Here is a 15,621-nt window from a genome sequence, read left to right on the forward strand (position 1 = left end):
GAGAATGCCTGAAATTCAATAAAAACAAAAAACAAACCACCTAATTCAAAAATGGGCGAAGGACTTGAACAGACACTTCTCCAACAAAGAAGACATACAAATGGCTAATAAGCACATGCAAAGATGTTCAACATCACTAATCATTAGAGAAATACAAATCAAAATTACAGTGAGATACTGCTTCACAACCACTGGACTGGCCACTGTAAAAAAGAGAGGCAGAAATATGTGTTGGCAAGGATGTGGAAAAATTGGACCCCTTGTGCACTATCGGTGGGAATGTAAAATGGTGCAACTACTGTGAAAAACACTATGGGTATTTCTCAAAAAATTAAAAAATAGGATTTCCAGATGATATAGCATTGCACTTCTAGGTATATATCAAAAGAATTGAAAGCAGGCACTTGACAGATACTTGAACACCCACATTTATAACAGCATTATTCACAATAGGAAAAAAGTGAAAACAACCCAAATGTCTATTTGATGAGTGGATAAATTAATGGTGGTATATCCATACAATGGAATATTACTGAGCCTCAAAAAGGGAGGAAACTGATACACGCTACAACGTGGATGAACCTTGAAGACATTAGACTCCGTGAAATAAGACACAAAAGGACAAATGTTGTGTGATTCCACTTATATGAGGTACTGGAGAAATCATTTTCATAGAGACAGAAAGTAGATGGCCATTGTCAGGGGCTGGGAGGAGGGGGGATGGGGAATTACTATTGTTTAATGGATACAGAGTTGCAGTTTGGGATGACGGAAAGTTCAGGAAATGGATAGTGGGGATGGTTGCACAACAGTGTGAATGTACTTAATGCCACTGTAACCATACATTTAAAAATGGCTACCATGGTAAATTTTATGTTATGTACATTTTATCACAATAAGAAAAAAATGCTGTTTCTCTCTGTTAGGCCTTTGAAACTCTGTGTGGCAGTCCATCTGACGTAGTTTCTCATATAAAGACTGTGCAGCGGAAAATCAAGCATACTTGTGGAAGTGGCATATTGGGACGATTTTGGTTATAGGTAGCAGAAAACAATGCAAAGTGTCTCCTACAATAGGAGGATTATTACCTCGTGGGATGATAAATATGGAGGGAGAACACTGCTAGGATTGCTTAGCGTGCAGACAAAGTGATGTCATTAGCCTTGTCCTTTACCCTCCTCTCACCTTTAGAATGTTCTCCAAGAAGCTCCCCTTGTTACAAGACAGTTGCCCCATCCTGACATCATATGCAGATCAGGTAACATCCAGCAGCAAAAAAAAAGAAAAAGGGAACTACTTCTCCCTCCCAGAGCGCAGAACTCTTTCCTAGAAGCCTTCCAGCCAACTTCCTCTTGTGACTCATTACCCAGGACTGTGTCACGTACTCATCCCTAAACCAATTCCTGGCAAAAGAAATGGCATTACCATGAGTGACCACGTGACTAGGCAGGATTGCCGAAGTCATGTGGGGTAGGGTGGATGCTGGTTATGCTATATGGAAAGAGAGCAAAGTAGAGTAACAGGTCACAGGCAACCACTGAATCTTGCGAGAAGTATGATCCTGGGCAACTTACATAAATATCTCTGAATCTCACTTTCCACAACCGAGGGTAACAATACCTACCCCAGCTGGGTGGATGGGAGGCGTTAGTTAGGTGATATTTGCAAAGTACCTAACAGAGTGATTATACACATTATTGTATTAAACATACTTCATTACTCACACAGTAAGTGCTTCATAAATGGTAGCCGTCATTACTGTTCTTCTTCTCCCAAACATGTAAATGAGCATTTGCTTGGCTATCATTTTTATTTATTCAGTTTTTAAAGAAGTAATTTTTTAAGTTTATTTATTTATTTTGAGAGAGAGAGAGAGAGAGAGAGAGAGTAGGGAGAGTAGGAGCAGGGGAGGTGTAGAGAGGGAGGGGAGAGAGAGAATCCCAAGCAGGTTCTGCGCTGTCAGCACTGAGCCTGATGCGGGGCTCAAACTTATGAACTGAGAGATCATGATCTGAGTGGAAATCAAGAGTCGGATGCTTATCCGACTGAGCCATCCGGGCGCCCCTGCTTGGTTATCTTTTCTAGCTTACCCAGTGTCGGTAAGTACTCAGGAAATAAATGGCACCTGGATATCCCACCATGGGTGTGGTATCCAATTCTACGTGAACAGGAGTCCTAAGGTACATTAGTCTGCTAGGGCTATGATAAGAAAGTGCCACAAACTAGGTGGATTAAACAACAAATTTATTATCTCAGTTCTGGAGGCTAGAAGGCTGAGATCAAGGTCTTGACAGGGTTGGTTCCTTCTAAGAGCTGTGAAGAAGGGATCTGTTCCAGGCCTCTCTCCTTGGCTTATAGATGGCCATCTCCTGCCTGTTTTCACATCATCTTTCTTCTTACGTGTCTGTGTCCAAATTTCCCCTTCTTACACGGACACTGGTCATATTGGATTAGGGCCCACTTTAATACTTTCTTTTAACTTAATGACCTCTACGAAGACCCTTCTCCAAATATAGTCATGTTCTGGGGTACTGGAGCTTAAGACTTCATACAAACTTTTTTTAAATGTTGATTTATTTTTGAGAGAAAGAGAGAGAGTGTGTGTGTGGATGTGTACAAGCGGGGGAGAGGCAGCGACAGAAGGGGACAGAAGATCTGAAGCAGGTTCCATGCTGACAGCAGAAAGCCCGATGCGGGGCTCGAACTCATGAACAATGAGATCATGATCTGAGCCGAAGTCAGACATTTAATTGACTGAGTCACCTGGTGCCCCAAGAGTTCAACATACAGATTTTGAGAGGACACATTTCAACCCATAACGTAGGGTAAGTATAGCTATTAGAAAGTCCATATGCCTGAAGCCCAGAGTGAGAAATCTCAGGTCACGTCATAATTCTTTATCCCACCATACCCACCTCCCTCCCCACTATGATTTGGAAATAACCCTAAATCCCACTTTGGCTGAGCTGGAGTAGCTAGGTTATAACAGATATGTGAAGAAACAACTTCGGGAAAATCCCCTGAGAGCTGATACAGGAAGCTAGGAAGCATGACTCTGGAAGGGAAAATAGAAACTCCTGATTGGTCATCAAAACGAACATTTATTAAGCACTGATCATGTGCAGGCATGAGCCCTCTATTCTATATGATGCTGGGGTGTGTGTGTGTGTGTGTGTGTGTGTGTGTGTGTGAGCGGATGAAAGGAATAAACAAGAGTTCTAGTCTCTAAGGATATGTTGATGTGCACATGGCAGCTTGCTATGATGTAAGGCAGAGTGCACTAAATTCGAAATAAAAGAACAATGATAGGCCACGAGAATTCACAGAAAGTAAAAATGAATCTGGTTGGAGAAATTTGAGTGAGCTTTGAAGGGACAGAAGGTGGGCACCTGGGTGGCTCAATTTGCTTAGCGTCTGACTCTTGATTTCAGCTCAGGTCATGATCTCACAGTTTGTGGGTTCGAGCCCCACGTTGGGCTCCATGCTGACTCTCTCCCTCTCTCTCTCTCTCTGCCCCTCCGCCACTCTCAAAATAAGTAAATAAACTGAAGGGACAGAAGATCATGGTGAGAGACAGAGATGTAGACAGCCTTGTAAACTTGAAAGCACCAAACCTTTGGGGATTGACAATTATAAATGGTCACATAGCTGCATAAGGTTCAAACAAAGGGTGAGGGTGAGGAGAGGGAAGAACAGATCCACTTGAAATCTGGGGATGATTTGGGGCCCTGAAGTACTATGAGCCACTGTGTCAGGCTTAGAAGCCACTTGCTGACCGTGGGCTACAACAGGAGCAGCTTGGAAGAGGCTGAGATGCATTTCAGCCAAATGCAGTGGAATTGCCTGGAGACTGTGGTCCACGGCAGAAATCTTGGTGCAGATAGTCAGGGGAAGTGCTTTGGGTTTGGTAGACCTGGGTCAAGTTTGTATTCACCATTTACCGGTCCTGTCTTATTGGGCAAGGTATGTCAGTGGTGTAGGCATCAGTCTCCTTGTCTGTAAAGTGGGGGTGATCATACTACTTCTACATCATACTTGGGAGGATGAAATACTGTAGGTTATGGTCAGCAACATTATCTGGTACACAGGCCCAGTTACTGTTCACCAACAAAAAGCAAGTTATCCTTTACTGATTTTGGACTTGATGGTTCTCTTGCCCTGTAGCAGAATAATTTGGGTTCTTTAGAACAGCCAAATATGAGAACGTGCAAACCGCTGTGGACAACGGTGAAGCAGAAAGGTTGGGAATGGAGTGGAGGGTGCTTGACTCCATCTCCCTTCCCAGTGCACTCCACCCACGGGGAGGGTGAGAATCAAGAGGAAAGACATTAAAGCAAAAAGAGTAGAAAGCATATAGAGAATAGCCTATTCAGCATTGCGCTATCCTGGCCCCTACAGGGGTCTGACCTCTAGGTGATGCAGACCAGAGGTTGACATCTCTCCTCCTGACCACTAGAGGGTGCCCTGATTTGACCCTTGGGATCCAGAAGGGCCTAAAACAGATGTTTGCTTCCTTCCTGTTGGAGAGATTGCAGCTCAGAATGACTGTGGCTCAGAGGGGAGACAGTGGGGAGAAGGGGCGGGTGAAGCTGGGTCTGGGCCTGGGTCGGGTAAAGGGGTGCCAGGTCAGCTTGAGTAAGATGCAGGCTAGGAATGGAGTATGGAAGGATGCATTGCCGAAGGACTGGAGCCAGCTTCGTGGACCAGTAGGGCAAAGTGGTAGATGCAGACTTGGGTCTGAACAATGGTGGTGGAACCTCCTTGTTGTTGTTTTCCTTTTCTCCTGTCTCAGAGCTGCACCACTGTGCCATCCGGCAGCCGGATCAGCAGGTTAGCCGAGGGGAGATCAGTGGGTTCCAGGAACCTGACAGCCGATGGAAAGGAAAGATAGGGAGGACCGTGATTGACGGGCATGGGTGAACAAATGGATGAAAAGAGAATAGGACAGATGATGGAGGGGAGGGACAGCGGGTAAGAAAGGAGCTGCATAGTCCAAATCTTCCCTGGGCGATCGGATGTGGTCCTTCCAGCCCATTAGGTAGTGAGAACAGTGTCTCATGTTGATGGTACAGTATAAGGAATTCAGTTTATAATGATTTCCCTCTACTGTACTTAGAGCAGACATTAGCAACTGACCGGTGGATATGAGGATCTTGCTCAACCCCAAACTGTACAAATGTGATGAGAACACAGCAGACACCTGCTGTTGAGGGGGGTGCCTAGAGGACTTTGGTATCATAGTCTAAGGCTGACATTCAGCCAGGACGCACCAAATGGCTATATTGTTGATGGTCATCGTCCAAACAAATTGGTGGATGCCTAGGCCTACAGCTGGTTAAACATGTTGACTATTACCCTGACTATGCTCACATAACTCTAGACAGCTGCTCTATAATGTCTGCTGTACCTATCAAAGATGAGGCTAAAAAACAATGAGTTGTCTTTGTTCAATCCATCACCACTTTTAGAAAAGTGATCTAGATGTAGTTCCTCGAAGGTCCTATGGGGTTTCCAGAATACTTTAGTATTTTGTTCCCGAGAGGTCTCATTGTCCTTAGATCCAGAGTACCTGGCTGTAAGTAGCTAAGAGATTTAACAATGTATCCAATAGAGTACCTTTCTCACTTGGTATACCTTATCAGAATAATTAGTCTGTCGGAATTGGCTTCAGTAGGGCCCCCAAATAAAAACCAGTTTTGAAATGTGCACCCTCTTTAGCAATCATTATCGGTAAACTTTATCTAGACTATCTATCGTTTAAGACAACTTTTTTAGACTCTTAAAAGGATTATATATGCCCTAAAGTGGCAAATATCCCATAAGGGAAAAGTAAATTTGCAAATTGAGTGAGAAAAAGTCACTCTTCTTCCCTTACTTTCACACAGACCACTGTATTTCTGACACTTCTGGTCACCAAAGGTATGGGGTTTTTTTTCCCCCACAGGCAATTCTCTGTGACACCAGCTGGGTGTCCTACAAGTCAACTCCATTCTCACACTGGAGATACAGCCAGATCCCACAGGTCGAAGGTTCAGTCCCACAAGCCTGCTGCCCTGTCTCCCAATCGCAATTCCATGTGGTCACCTGAACACCTGACCACCGGTGGGCCATAAAGCAGACGTTTATGGCCCATCACTTCCTCCTCAGTTTCAATTAATTTGCTAGAGTGGCTCACAGAACTCAGGGAAACAGTTTACTTACTGTTTATCAGTTTATCATAAAAGGATATAATAAAGGATACAGATGACCATCCAAATAGAAGAGATGTGAAGCAGAAGGTAGGTGGGAAGGCGCTGGGAGTTTCCATGCCTTCTCTGGGTGCTCCTCTCCCCCGCCCCCCACCCCCGACTTCTTCATACTCACCAACCTAGGAGCTTTCCAAACTCTGCTTTGGGGACTTTCATGGACACTTCATCACATAGACCTACTCAATAGTTAAATCCATTTCCAGCTTCTCTCCCCTCCCTGGAGAAGGGGATGTGGGGCTGAAAATTCCAAGCTTCTCCTCATGGCTTGGACTTTTGGGTGACCAGCACTCAGCCAGGAGCCCACCAAGAGTCACTGCATTAGAACAAAAGACATTCCTATCACCCTGGGAATCCTCAGGGGTTTAGGAACTCGGCATCAGCAACTGGGGGCGAAGGCCAAATATTAGAACAAAAGATGCTCCTGGTGCCTTTATCACTTAGAAAATTACAAGGGTTTCAGGAGCTCTGTGCCAGGAACCGGGGGCAGAGACCAAAAATACAGTTTCTGCTATTTCACACAAATCACTTTGGTTTAATTATCTATCAGGACGGATGATAATGTGTTTGGTTAAATATGGCTCCTTCGCTCATCACTGACAGCATGTGAAAGCTGGCTGACTGCGGGGTGCTTCTTCGATGTTTCCAAACAACTCTACTGAGGTATAATATACATACCATGAAATCCACTTGGTTTAACATTTTTTTAAATGTTTATTTAGTTTTGGCAGAGAGAGACAGAGACAGAGTGCGAGCAGGGGAGAGGCAGAGAGAGAGGGAGACACGGAATCTGAAGCAGGCTCCACGCTGTCAGTGCAGAGCCTGACGTGGGGCTCGAACCCATGAGCTGTGAGATCATGACCTGAGCCAAAGTTGGACGCTTAACCGACTGAGCCACCCAGGCACCCCTGAATCCACTTGTTTTTAAGTGTGCAACTATTACCGTGATTCGGTTTCAAGATGCAGTTTTGACATGTAAAACTCATACGTGTTAGACAACTCACCTTCACTGTTGGGCTGGATTAAGATCTTTCGGGGTTGTAAGCATCCAGCAGGGTTTGCTTGTTCCTTGTCCTGATTCCCCTCTTTCTTTCTCTTCTCCTCCCCCTGCTTCCTTCCTTCTCTTCTGCCCTCTTCATGTGTTAGGTGCTCCGGGTAGAAGGTGAAAGATAATCCCTGCCCTCAAAGAACAGGAAGACAGTCACAAAATCCATGAAAAGACATCATCACATTCTTCTGTGGAAGACATCATCCCCCATAGAAGGGGTGTCTTTGGGGTTGTGGGGTCACATTTGTCTCAGAGACTTAAGGGCTCAGGCCAATAAACACTTGTTGGGTACCTGTGCTCAATGCTGCGAGTATAAAGATGAATAAAAGCTCATCCCTGTCAGGATTTAAACAGCTTTAGTTCAACCTCAGGTGACTAAGCATCAGTCAATGTTACCAGTCTGACTGACCTTGTGACCCAGTCCTGGTCTCCCGACCTTTGCCCGTGGGAAGTACAGACCCATCTCTTGGGCGCTGTCTGATAAGGGCTCACTGCCTGCCCAGCTCCCTCACTTCCTGCAGTGAGCTCCTCGAAGGGCCCTCCCTGGCCCCTGAACTAAAATTTCAGATTTCTTCCCACACAGAGACTTCATCACCCCCTCTCCTGCTCCTCCCTTTGCCTTTTCACCCTCCAATGTGCAATTTATTTTACTTATTTGTTAGGCTGTATATTCTCTGCTTTCTCTGTTTGAGCGTGTGTCCTGTGAGGGCAGTGATTCGGGTCTGTTTTCTTCTCTCTCCTGATCCTAGTCCGTACTCAAAGAATATCTGTCCAGGGGCGCCTGGGTGGCTCAGTCGGTTAAGTGTCCGACTTCGGCTCAGGCCATGATCTCACCGTCTGTGAGTTCGAGCCCCATGTCAGACTCTGTGCTGACAGCTCAGAGCCTGGAGCCTGCTTTGGATTCTGGGTCTCCCTCTGTCTCTCTGCACCTCCCCTCCTCATGCTCTCTCTCTCAAAAATAAAATAAAAACATTAAAAAAAAAAAAAGAATACTGTCCAGTGAACTCATGAATGTCTGATCTTTATGTTGTTCCTCAGGACCAGCGCCCATCCTGATGGGTGTCTCCGTCTGGCATGTGAGGCCAGAAGCTTTGACCACGCTGCCCGCCAGCTTGCAGCTCCGAACCCTGCCCGGCCGTGGCCGCCTTGCTCCTGGACCGGCCTCACTGAACACTCTGCTCAGACGTGTCGCTGCCTGTTCCTCCCCTGACTCAAACGGTTGCTGCCTTCCCCGGGGGGCTGCCCCCAACTAGTCTTAGAACTGGCCTATCCCAGTCTGCCCCAGTTAATTAACCTTCTCTACGTGACAGCTTCACAAGACTGGACAGAAGGCAGAACACCCATGATGTCGAGTGAATTAAAATGCCAGCCAGCGGGAATGAATGAGTAAGGACGCAAGTGACCCCACACCACGCCGAATGCTCGAATCCTCCCAAGGGGTTGTTTTGAAAGCAGCTGAAAGAAGAGTTTAAATATTTTGGAATAATTACTGGTCCCTGAAATTAGCTTCTTAAAAGTAGGCTTTAAAGACCCTCGTGTATAATCATAATATTTATAGGCTAAACTTTCCCGGTAAAATATTTGGGTGTGATAACTTACCATCCTATTCCAAGCTCCTGGTCACCATCAGAGATTTCAATACTCTCGTTAGCATCTCATTGAAAAAAACCTTTTTTTTTTTTTTCTGCCCTGAAATTGAGGCCGAAAATAAAGACTCCTAAAGTCTGCTTCAAGAATACCTGAGGCTTATAAAGCCCCCATCTAGTTTTCACTCCTGCCAGGTGCAGCGAGGAACTTCAGGGAACGAAGGGAAAAGGGGTAGTAGCCAAATGAACGCTTTAGTTAGGAGAGAACTGACAGCCATCGAGCTATAAACCTGTCCCTGGGTGACTGATTTCTGTATGTGCTTAGTGACAACACATTTGGAAAGACCATTAACAGGTTTTACTCGTGGAACAAGGAGGGTCGATTGAGTACATTTTGAATTTTAGTAGGTCATACAGGGCCCCCTCGTTGGTTCACAGGGTTTCCTTTCCTTGGGAGAAGCACTTCAATGAGCTTTTGGCAAAGGTTAGCATGGGAGTTCTTTCTTTGTGGACAAGACAGTAGGACAGAAAGACAGCTCCACTCCAGCAGGAGTGGAAAGGCTGCATATGCTCTGTTGATGGATTCAGTAACGCCCTGGTGCTGAAGATCCGGGCAGGATGGTCAAGGCTTATCTTTACCGGAGTCATAGAATAGAGTTTTGGATCTTCATTCTGCATAGAAATCCTTTAAAAAGAGCACGGATACCCTCCTCTACGGGCGACTCCCCCCTCCTTCATTCCCCAATTTTGCAGTCACAGCAAGAGGCAAGAGACCAGGTCTTTACATTTCCTTGGAGGAAGTAGTCATTCTAAGCAGGGTTTCAAGGTGGAGAATAAGGTGGGCCCCGGTGGGTCGCACCTGCCATATAACCCTCAGGACTTGCACCTGCCTCTTTCCTACTCCCCGACCCCCTCCCAGGGAGCGAGGCGGTGATGTGTGTGTGGGGGGGTGGGGTGGGGTGGGGTGTTATCTGTTCCGGCCTCTCCGGACGCGTCCTCCACTCCACAAAAGCAGGACCCCTCCCTGCTTGGATTACGTGAACTTTTAGGGGCAGCCCAAAAGTATCTGAGGTGACGCGGATTCCAGTCCCTCGGTCGCCAGCCGCACATTTGTCCCCGCCAGCCTCTGCCCCCACCTCTGGGGCTCCGCTCTGGAGCCGGCTGAACTCGGCCTCTTCACACCTGATCGTCGCCCAGGTCGCCCCCGCCCAGTGCGCGGAGGGGAAAGACAACGCCGAGGTCCCGGCCGAGGTTGGGCACTTGGGGCGTGGCCAAGGGAGCGCGCGAGCCAGCGTGGGCAGCTCCGCGCTCGGGGTGTAGGTGTGGCAGGCCGGACTGACAGACGCACGTCCCGGACCCGCCGCCGCGGGGGCGTGGAGGGCGGGGGGAGGTGTCGGAGGAGGTGGAGCCGCCGGGGAGGGGCGGTGCCGCGGGGAGCGGAGCCCGGCCTCCCGCCCCCACCCCCTTCGGTGCCTGGGTCTGGGCGGTGACACAAAAAGCTCCCGCTCGGAGCCGAGCGCCTGGCGGCGGTGTCCGACCGGGAGCGCCGAGGGCGACGGGCAGGTGGGGCGCCTCCCGCAGGGTCGAGCCGGGGGCAGGGGCTGCGGGCGCCGACGCCGCGCCCCCCGCGCCCGCCCCGCAGCCTGCCGCTGCGCGCGTCTGGCGGAGCGGGTGGCGGGCGCGCCGGGACCACCCCGCGATGCTACCGCTACCGCCGCCGCCGCCTCTGTAGGGAGCGCCCGAGCCCGCTGCGGAGAGAGGTCGGTGACTTTCGGTTTGTTTCTCTGCTCTGGCCCTCCCGGGTCGGGGGCGGCGAGAGGGGCGCGAAGGGTTGGATGTCTTCGCCCCCACGGCGGCCGCGCCCGGAGCCCGGGAAGCGGGGAAGGGGAGCCGCCGCCTGGTGTGTCGGGGGGCGCCTTTTGCACAGTGGATGGGGGGAGTCGGGCCGCAGGGGTCCCGGGAAGGGGAGCGCGGGCCACAGCGGGGCGGCCCCCGGGCGCCGGGGACGGGGTCCCTGGAGTTGCGTGTCTCCGGAGCGCTGGCGGAGTTGGGCTGGCGGCTGGGGCGGGGGAGCGGCGCTGTCGGCGGCTCCTCGGAGTCCTCGGATGCCCCCTGGAGCTCCGGTCCGAGGGAGCGCGTCTCGTGCTCGCGCCGCGCGCGCCCCTGAGGGTGCACGTGCGCGCGCGCCCCAGCGGCGCCCCCACCCCGCACGCGCCCCGGGATGGTCCCCTAGCGAGCGCCTTCTCCACCCCCCAGAAGTTGCCCTCGCGCGCCACTCCGCCGCCCCGGAGCCCCTCTCGGGAGGAGAGGGAGCAGTGGCGGGCCAGATGTTGGGGGGGTCTTTTGTGCGGACCCACGTGCCTGGGGCGCCTGCTCCTGGAACGGCAGCGGCAGGACAAAGCAGGCTGGACGCGTGGGACGCTGCACGCGAGGCGGCCGTCCGCGAGCCCGCCTAGGGTGGGGGTGGGGCGGGGGGAGCGCTGCAAGGTTTTGGAAAGAGTAGAGAAATCGGCTGAACAGAGTGACAGTGACTTGATGAGGTGGCGGACAGGGGCGAAAGAAAGGATGCTTGTGAATGCAGCGCCGCTGTGTGTGTGTGTGTGTGTCTGGGCGGGTGACCGGGCGCCCCGCATTCCCATATAACCTGGTTTACTAGTATATTTTGCTAGTGTGTGTTTGCCCCAAGATGTTATTCTACGCCTTCTCGTCTTTCTTTCCTTTTGAGGGGTTACGGTTGCTGGTAGAAGCTGTACCACCGGGGAACTTGGGGGCGGGGGAGACTGCAGCGGAGTGGGGGGAGGGGGGTATTTATCCTGTAGAGACAATTAGGGAGCGTTACGCCCCCTCCGCGGCTGGCGGGCGCTCCACGCCTCCGCCGCCTTCCTCCACCTCCCGGTGCACCCACTCCACCGCCGCTGGCCGGGGAGGGTGCTCGGATTTCTTTCTCTGCTGCGCGTATCTAACCCTTACTGCATGTATTTCACTGCAGGCTGAACAAAGCTCAGGCTCAATTGTGCTTCCTGCTTGTCAGCCTCTTGCCTCCCAAACGCGTACCGTTTCCACTTGATGTCATCATGCAGAAGGGGGTGAAAGGGACTCGGTGACAGATGCAGGTAACCCCCAGTAGTCTGGGTAGCCGCCTGGGTGTCTCTGGGTCATTTGGGCCAGCAGTGTTTGCACGGGGCTGTTTGGGTGGTTTCTGCATCCATTCCTTTGCTGTCTGTGTCGAGGAGCCTGGGGGCTGCTGAAACTCCTGGGTCTGAGAAGGAAATTGCAAATGACTTGAAACCTTCCTTTTGAAAAAGTCATTGAGGGCAGGGTGCGTTTGGGGTCGAATAAATTCCACCGGGTTTCTACTGATGGGAATTTTGATATAATCGATACATAGACAGTTGTGTCTGAATGTGGGGTTTGGATATATGCCTGCTTTCTTATCTGTAGTGATACATTTTGGCTCCAGTCTGGTAATGGATATCGCTTGTTGAAAAGGTATGGCTGGAAGGCCGATTATAAATTTGACCAGTGCTCAATTAGGGCATTGGTCAGATGTAGTAACCTTCTTACGAAATAATGTCTCTCCTCCAAGCCTTCATTGTAATAGTGTTTGCAATATCAGGAGGGACATGCCAGCAGTAAGTTAACTGGGAGGTGGAAGGGAGGGCAGTTGGGGGAGCAGAAAGAGAACAGAGAGCCGGGAGCATTAGTTAAGTTTCCATTTACATAGCCATGAACCATTAGGCTCTCGGTCTGCATTTTATCTTTAGGTTGTTGGTGCTTTTCCAAAAACTCTGGCCGGTACCTTTCTTTCCAAGGATAGTTCTGCTTTGATGTCGAGCTAACGAAATCTGGGGTTATCTCGATAGAGCTCCATGAAAAGGTAACCTTCAGACATACCAGGACACCTTGGCACTGGCATTGTCTCCTAGAGGGCAGAGTCCTGGCATCCTGCACGAGGAGCAGAGAATAAGAATGGTGATGGGGGTGGACTCAAGGTTTATCTTGCTGGGAGAAGCGATTGCGGAGGGCCACGGGCTCCTGGTGCTCTGTCTTCTTGCACTGCAGCCACAGGAGTGCCGTGGCTATGGCAGACTCTCTCGTCACCATTTCCGCCCCCAAACCCACAGAAAGATAAAATTGAAAAACTTGAAACATGTGTCATTCACCTCTAGGGTAGTTGTGTTTTGAAAGGGGACTTTGAAAAAACAGGAGTGGCACTGGCATTGAGCCCTATACTCAGAGCATCCAGGAATCCCTGGGAGAGGTGAAGGAGTTATCTGGTCTCAGCTAGAACAAAGGCCACCGCTTTGGGAAGATCAGGTTTGTAATGGTGTTAGGATAGAGGTACTTTGACAAGTAATTTTAATGTCAGCAATAATGCAGGGTGTGTGCTGTGTTCCAGCAAGAGGAAAAGCCACGTGATGGGATAATAGGGAGTGTTAATAATGCAATAGAAACAAAGGGTGTGGTTTTTTTTTTTTAATAGAAAAAATAAATACCTCACACACAAAATTCCCCATGGGAAGACCAGTTGCCTGCACATGTAAATGCACGTCCAAGAACAAAGATAGCCATAGTGCAGTGTTAGGTTTCCTGTGGTTTTAAACGGTGTGCGGTAACAAATCATAATAAAGTGTTGTATTGATGCTTATTTTGGTTTTTCTTTTTGTAGGTGGAGGCTCCCCACCCCCAGATGTCTGCAGTAGTGTTTAGCTGTAGGCTGGGGGAGCCCTAGAAGGTTATCGGACCAACCTTTGCGTCCAGTGCCCGAGTCCTTTCTACAGTGTTCATTTAATTCATTCAGCAGATGTTTATCAAGCACCTGATAGATCATAGACTGTGAAAGATGCCAAGGGGTGGGGGCGTGGGGTGTCTGGAGACATAAAAATGAACCACCTTCAGGGAGCTTCTCAGAGACCTGATTCTGATTAAATTCAAAGGAAGCTAGAGAGAGAGGAACAAAGGGCGGTATTGGACTGCTGAGGGACTATGATCATTGAATGCCTCTTTCATTGGGGAGATCACTACTTCATAAGTGACCGGACCTGTTGTCCGAAGGTGACCTTTTCTTCAGCTCTTCAGCTAAATTCCACGTGAATGTTTAGATTTCAGCATTGTTGAAAGGTCGTTCCGTTTCATTCTTTATTCCCTCAGAGTTGCTTGAACCTGTCTATCCTGTCTGCACCCTCTACTCTTCAAAGAATTACTTGAATTTTGAAACAAACCCTGCTTTTTTGTATTATCTGATTTAGGAAACAGTTGGTGGGAGCGGGGAGGCACTTTTGCCTATATAATCTGTCTTTTATAAACAGCGACGTATTGGCAATGTAGGTTAGGTTATGTTGCAGTAAGAAATCACCTCCAAATCTCTGGCTAAATACAGATTTCTTTCTCTCCCATACGATGTGTCCTGTGTGGTCAGCAGGTGGGACCTGCTCGTCATGGTCCCTCTAGGACCCAAAGTGATGGAGGTGTGACCCTGAGTGTGTGTGTGAGGTCCCTGCAGTGTGGGAAAGGAAACTGGAGGATCTTGCTGTCTGTATTCACGACACCCACGTCACCCACAAGTGACTTCTGTTGCTTTGGCCACAATTAGTCCTATGATGCCATTTAAACCCCAATTCAATATTTCTCTCCCTGCAGAAGGGACAGCTGGATATAGGTGAGCCTCTCTCATGACCTCCGCAGGTGGTGTGGCCTAGATGAGGTTATGAAGTGTGTTCCTGTGGGGCTAGCTCATGCTTTGTAGACGTTGGGTGTTTACGAGTGCCAGTGCGATGAATGAATAATAAATATCTTAAGGAATTTGGTCCTGCCCCACCATGGTATTTACTGATATGTTGGTGTTATATATACTAATGTGATGGTCCATTGATCATCAAATAAAAAATTACAGTGTTCTCTCTTGTTGCCTGTTTTGAGTAGTTGTTTATTCTGAAGCGATAGGCCAGGAGGTAGTTCCAGGGCTAGTTCTAGGAGGTTCTGTGTTTAGCATTATGTAATAGAGAGCTGTTACTTACAGACTTTCTCTCCCTCACCATCTGCCTCTTGTCTAAGACTTCCTGAGTTTGTCTGGAACAGCCTGGGGTAGAGAAGGAGTGGTCGTGGGCCTAATAAGGGCCACAACTAAGATTTCGAGGGGGCAGGCATGTGTGTAGGGCGGCCTGGGGTCACCCCCTTGTGACTCCAATGTTTAGAAAAGGCACTTCGGATATGTGCTGTTTTCTGGTCACGGGACCAGCAGAACACCGGGTTGGGTTCTGGCACATTCGTGCTTCCATCAGCAACCATATTGACAATGTTGACAACGAAGGTGGTCAGTTTTAAAGCCTTCCTCACCATGCTGTCCCTCCAAATGGTTGGGTGCTGAGGGGCAGGCATTGCAAGGGGCTGTGGATTAAGCAGTTGGTGGCTGGTAGAGAGAGTTTGCTGTAGGACGCACCGGTTCCTTAAATGCCTTTGTTGGTGTTGTGATAAATGCATGCATTGATTAGAATTTTTAGGATGTGATAAGTACCTGCGGCATAAGCGTGGAATTTAACAAAATGGTATTGCTTCTGGCTCAGTAATCACCTTGCTGAAGTCATTTCTATAAAGACAGCTCTCCCCAGACAGGCGATCCGGTAAAATGCCTGCTGGCCCCTGAGTCACAGAGGCTAGAGGACATCAGTGTTAGCCTCATAATGCAGAGGTTACCCTCTGCTTCCCTGGGGTGACAAACTATTGCCTCCAAACGGAGGGAAAG

The 15,621-nt window shown here is 49.2% G+C and overlaps 1 protein-coding gene across 8 annotated transcripts in view; it reads left to right on the forward strand.

Annotated features, from left to right (window-relative positions):
• Window positions 1-10,326: 10,326 nt before the first annotated feature.
• RNF152 (ring finger protein 152) overlaps window positions 10,327-15,621 on the forward strand; it is an 82,365-nt gene continuing 77,070 nt past the window's right edge. For 3 of the 8 annotated variants that reach the window (XM_040478652.1, XM_040478653.1, XM_040478648.1), the window contains exon 1: window positions 10,367-10,639. The gene's annotated coding sequence lies outside the window, so the exon portion shown is untranslated. Of the gene's footprint in view, window positions 10,640-11,868; window positions 11,993-12,643; window positions 12,757-13,548; window positions 14,786-15,621 lie in introns of those variants that run through there. The other 5 variants (XM_040478651.1, XM_040478650.1, XR_005791557.1 and 2 more) reach the window with 4 other exon arrangements.

The sequence above is a fragment of the Herpailurus yagouaroundi genome, unplaced genomic scaffold (genome assembly GCF_014898765.1).
Source record: "Herpailurus yagouaroundi ecotype Mexico unplaced genomic scaffold, PumYag 142, whole genome shotgun sequence".
Classification (NCBI taxonomy): domain Eukaryota; kingdom Metazoa; phylum Chordata; class Mammalia; order Carnivora; family Felidae; genus Herpailurus; species Herpailurus yagouaroundi.